Below are 6,066 nucleotides of genomic sequence, written 5' to 3'. Positions count from 1 at the left end.
GCGTCTTCGGTGGTGTTTAGGTGAACAAGGGGGTGTTTTTAGGGAGAGGAGAGAGGAGAGAGAAGAGAGAGAGGAGAGGAGATCAGGAGAGAGAGAGGAGGAGGGAGGCCGAGTATGAGGTAGGGTAGGGTTTAGGGAAATATAAGGGGATTTTTTTTATAAAAAAAAAAAAAAAAAAAAAAAAGGTTTTTGCCACCGGTTCGGTTCAAACCGGTGGAAAAAACCATTTTTCCCACCGGTTTGAACCAAACCGGTGCCAAAAACCTCTTCTAAAAAACCCGCCTACTTTAACCCATGTTTTTGCCACCGATTTTGAAGAATGTGCCATTCTACTTTTTTCACCTAGTGAATTTATTTTAGAATTAAATTAAATGCCTTGGGTTTAGATGGTGATCCTCCTCATGGCATTTGGGGATTTCCCTACCTTATAAAAAGTGGTAGAATACTCTTATGAATAGGGCATGGACATTTATATCCTTAAAAATGTTATTTTACATTGAATTCAAAAACCTTAAAATTGTCTCTTGAATCACCAAAATTGATTAATTGATTGTGTTTATTTCAATGTTTAAAGCATTTTTTAGACTCTCCATTTTTTTACATTCTCCATATTTTACAAAGTATATAATTATTACTATGCAAATAATAGATACAATAAAATATCATGCAAATATGCATAAGTTATGCTAATTATATCCTTCAAAATGTGCATTTACATGTTTACCCTTATTAATATGTACAAGTTTTTATTTTGCCTCCATTAATGTTAATTGTTTTTTTTTTAATTTGGCTTTTATTAATGTTAATTGTTTCTATAAAAAAAAAATATTTAGAAAAATATGCGGACAGTTTTGCTTCTAATGCAGACATTTTTGCCTCTAAAAAATTTTTATTTACATATATTATGTTATTTATGTAACCAAAAACAAAAAAAAATTCCGAACAAGACTAGGTATGGCGCGCATCACGCGTGTTAGCCACCCTAGTTTCAAGAAAATTGGATTCTAGGGATCTCCGTCTAATCGTGAGGAAACCGAGAGGCTAAATCTCAAATCATATCGTAACACGCTCTACGCTAGCTTGTAACGACTAAGGTTGGCCGTGCGAGTAGACTTCGTTAGAGGGGCCACATTTGGGATTCTTGGCTTGGGTTCGAGGTCAAGCACGCTCAAAGGTATACGTGTTTCATGTGTTAATCGTATGAATTATTACATGGGTCCAAGGCGGGTTTTGGTTTCCGCTTGATGATTAGATCATCGTAAAACCTTACAGTTTGTAATTTTTTGGACAGATTAAGGGTAAATCTGTACTTCATGGTGATTAAGAGTGATGAGTTAGACTATGGAGGAGTAATTGTGCTATTTGAGTTGTATTGGAATTCTAACATAATGTAGGCCCAAATAGTTGGGATTATTAAAATTAATTTTTTCATAAAATATAAGGAGTAAATAAAAATAAAACAAATGAAGCAGCCAATACTTTCTACAAGGGAAAAAAAAACAATAAAGAAAACTGAGTTTTGAATGAGGTATGCCTTTAGCCCTTTTCCATGCCATATCTTCTATTCAGGGGTGTCGACTTATTATATTCTCCAGTTTCAAACTCATAAAGTAGATTACTTTGACTAAATTACAGCTCACTAGTCCAAAGTCAATTATTCCAACATCTGATCAAACTTACAAAAGTACAAAACCAATAATGCTTCTAGTAATACCGACCTAAATAATATCAAAATGCACCAAGTCCCCACTATTTCTTATTTATTTTAGACTTCAACTTTGGTATGCCTTATCAGACAGCTTTAGCCACCTAATATCATTCACTCATATCTTTTTTTCTCCCTCCCTCAAATTGAAAACTTTCTATCCTTTATTTTCAATCACATTTACTTGTATTTGCAAGATTAACACTTCAATTAACCAATATTATTATTAGACAACAATGTCCTCCTAATCCATTCTATCCCCACTAAAACCTTAATTACCTGAAATATCATTTGAAAATATGTTCAAAAATTTCAATCTTTTGGGTATTTTTTCCCTGTTATTGATCATCTCAACTGCATTCGCGCAACAAACAGAATTCTTATATGAAGATTTCAGCAAAGCAGGCAGCACTATAATCTTAAAAGATGCAGCTAAACTAGTCAAACATGACAGTATCATACAGCTAACCAACACAACAAGCCGTATGATCGGGCACGCCTTCTACTCTACTCCAATTAAGTTCAAAAATACTCAAAACGACTCCGTTTTATCATTTTCATCTGTCTTTACAATAGGAACTGTACCCGAATTCAAGACTCTTGGAGGTCATGGCATGGCCTTCATTGTTTCCCCTTCAAACAACCTCACTAAGGCCCTCCCTAGTCAATACCTCGGCCTTTTCAATGCAGCCGATATCGGAAACATCACCAACCATATCTTTGCGGTCGAATTCGACACGGTTCAAGATTTCGAGTTTGGTGATATTAATGACAATCATGTTGGTATTGATCTTAACGGCTTGGTGTCCAACTTCTCTGTTCCAGCTACATATATCATGGAAAATTCTACCAAACAAAATGTGTCCATGAAAAATGGACATACCATTCAAGCTTGGATTGATTATGATGCTACAAATCATCTTATTAATGTGACCATTTCACCTTTTCCTACAAAACCAAGTTTCCCTTTAATTTCATACAAATATGATCTTACTCAAATTTTTGAAGAAGAAATGTATGTTGGATTTGCTGCTGCAACTGGTTTACTAGCAAGCTCACATTACGTTCTTGGTTGGAGTTTTAATATGAGTGGTCCTGCCAAATCTCTTCCAATGCCTCCACTCCCACACCATTCTAGTACCTCTAATAGTAAACACAAGGAAACTATGGCCATTTCTTTGTCGATTTCGGTATCGATTTTTATCTTTCTCTTTATTATATGTGTCATCTATGTGATTATCAGAATTAGAGACCGCGAAATAATAGAAGAATGGGAGCTAACAGTCGGGCCTCATCGGTTTCGATACCACGAGTTGAAGGAAGCAACAAGAGGGTTTAAAGAGAAGGAGCTACTTGGGAGAGGTGGATTTGGAAGGGTGTATAAGGGGAGTCTTAAAAAATGCAATACCCAGATTGCAGTAAAGCGAATAAACCACGAATCGAGACAGGGGTTACCTGAATTTGTTGCTGAAATTGCAAGCATTGGTCGCCTATGCCACCGGAATTTAGTCCAGCTTTTAGGTTGGGGTCGACGTAGAGGCGACTTATTGCTTGTGTATGATTATATGCCTAATGGAAGCTTGGATAAGTACTTATTTGATAAAAAACAACAAGGTTTTTTACTTAGTTGGGAACAGAGGTTTAGAATAATTAAGGGTGTTGCTTCAGGGCTATTGTATTTACATGAAGGGTGGGAAAAAGTTGTTATTCATAGGGATATCAAGGCGAGTAATGTGTTACTTGATGGTGACTTTAATGGTCGACTTGGTGATTTTGGGCTAGCACGATTGCACGACCATGGGGCGGACCTAGGCACGACTAGGGTCGTAGGCACATTGGGGTACCTAGCACCGGAGTTGTCACGAACGGGTCATGTAACAACTTGTTCTGATGTGTTCGCGTTTGGGGCACTTTTACTTGAAGTAGTATGCGGGAGAAGGCCTATAGAACCAAGGTTTAAAACTGAGGAGCTAGTACTAGTTGATTGGGTCTGGTCAAAGTGGAAAGAAGGGAAAATAATGGAAGTAATTGATGCTAAATTGAGCAGAACATTTAACCGTGAAGAAGCTTTAATGGTATTAAAGCTAGGATTGATGTGTTCGTGTGACGATCCTCGATTTCGACCGAGTATGAAGGTCGTAGTGAGGTACTTGGATGGAGAGATGGCATTGCCAGAGGTTTTGAGAGCACCTAATTCAGATGATGAGTTGAGGGTTTTAAGTAGAGAACCTAGACATGAAGATTTTGTTTACTCATTTGCAACGTCTTCTTCTGAGGTGAGTCTGCAATCACATAGTACTGGAGATAGAACTAGGGGTGCTAATATAGAACTAGGGTACTATGCTAGTGTTAGTCCAAACACTGTGTGATAACTGATAAGTACATCAATGTGATATATACTTTATTGGGAAAAACTAAGTCCCCCAATTTTGCGAAATTAAACTCAGAGGTATTAAATTTGTAATTGTTGATTGTTAGAGCGATAGTTCATGTAAAAGTATTACGAATGGGGCTAAAAGAAAGAACAATATAGATAATAAAATGGCTAAAAGAAAAGTAGATGAATAATATAAAAGTATCTTGAATATACACAAAAAAAATAGGGAACCATCTATAGTAATACTGCTTATATAATGACACTTAGATTGTACAAGCTATGATCTGATTGACTGAGGCAATTAGACCGTCTTGCTCCACTGATGCTGCACAATATAAACAAACATTCGGAAAAGGTTATGAACTACAAACTATAAGCTATTGGAAAATATAATAAGCTTAATAAGGTCATGATTATGTTAAACTTTTAAGAAGAAAATTGATTGTTATTACACCTTGGGGAGCAAGGAGATTAGCAGCCTCAGAAGATGGCTCATTAAACATATATTCCAGACCACATCCTGTATGAGCAGTCAAGCATAACCCAAGCAATAAACCCATTCCCTTCAACCCAAACAGTTTCAGCTGAAATGGCAAATGCACCAGTTTTACGAGCAACAATTTCTAAGAAGCCAACACAATCAATTGAAACATGTTTCCTTGTACATTAGGTCCAGGGCAACCCTCTTTTCTTTTATAATAACAAAGCTGATACATTTTAAGCCTATCAGAAGTAAGATCAGCCACATGAACTCTGTTTAGGCGCAACTGTGCTTAGCCAAGCCTTCCAGTACATAAGTGGGTCTTGGTAGATAATGTCAGTCAGTTATCTAATTTAGAAGAGCCTGTAAAGCAATGCAAACTTAGCTCGGTTCTGAAGCCATAACCTGTAATCGGCAAAAAATGCTTTCGTAATTAAGCAAAGGAGAGGTAAAACAGTAGGGAAGAAAAGACTTTCTAAGGGAAAATGCAGGAACATTTTCTGCACAGAACACACTAAACACGTAAGCCATGGGTAACAAAAGAAACTAACAATAGAGAAACAAGAATTCAGCGAAGTGCATGCGTCCACCAAAGCACCTTACCCCAAAAAAACTGCTGCATACAAAGGGCAAAAATTACAAGCGCATCCAATTAACGCAACAAATTCATCAAAATGAAACACTGTTAAATCAACACTAAAAATAACCCAATCCAAACACTTGAAATCTTTCTCGTTAGCTCTAAAAAACACAGAAGAAAAGCGAGCGTATTCCTCAGGCCAGCAAACATACGAAGTTAAACAATACACCACCAACTCCTATTTTTGCTTTTGGTAGAGAAATAAAATTGCTGCACTGGAAAGGATTCATGGTTAACTTTAAAGTGAAAGACAAACAAGAGGTAGAGGTCGCATTGCGGTAACGATGTATATCTCTGAGCTTGTAAATCTTAGAACATTAGAAAAATCAGGATACAGTCTACAGATAACATACAAATTCAGAAAAATTAAGGACTACAAGCAAAATTCCAGTTAATATTACTCTGTGTCAATCACTCGCATAACATTCTCGGAGTGTCAAGATTTTCCATAAGTGCATTAGGTAGTAACAAAAGATTATGATGTGATAAAATTCTAACAAAAACATCAACTTTTGTCACCACTAAACCTTGTCTAAGCTTCCTAGTTGAACATGTATATAGGATACATGCATTGTGCTTAAGAAACCATTATATTCAAATATGCATACCCTATTGAATGTAGGTAAAATAGAAATCTCCCTATGAAGGTCAAATTGATAAAGCACAAGTAAAAGTAAAATAAGTAGATTAATGGTCAGCAAAGAATGATTGAGGTATAGTAGAATGAAAAATATCTCTATAAGACTACAACTCTATTTATTGATTTAACAGTGTTTCATTTTGAAAAAGATCTCTATAATCCTATGCAAAATAGCCCTTTTATATCTCTTGAGTGAGCATGTATTAAAAGCATTAATTACTAA

General features: G+C 36.1%; 1 pseudogene; it reads left to right on the top strand.

Annotated features, from left to right (window-relative positions):
- Positions 1 to 1,823: 1,823 nt before the first annotated feature.
- Positions 1,824 to 4,144, top strand: LOC145605759 (L-type lectin-domain containing receptor kinase S.4 pseudogene; annotated as a pseudogene).
- The last annotated feature ends 1,922 nt before the right edge of the window (positions 4,145 to 6,066 follow it).

This window comes from Chenopodium album, chromosome 1 (assembly GCF_948465745.1).
Source record: "Chenopodium album chromosome 1, dcCheAlbu1.1, whole genome shotgun sequence".
Lineage (NCBI taxonomy): Eukaryota > Viridiplantae > Streptophyta > Magnoliopsida > Caryophyllales > Amaranthaceae > Chenopodium > Chenopodium album.
The sequence above is the reverse complement of the archived record's forward strand: the minus strand, read 5'-3'. Positions and strand labels throughout refer to the sequence as shown.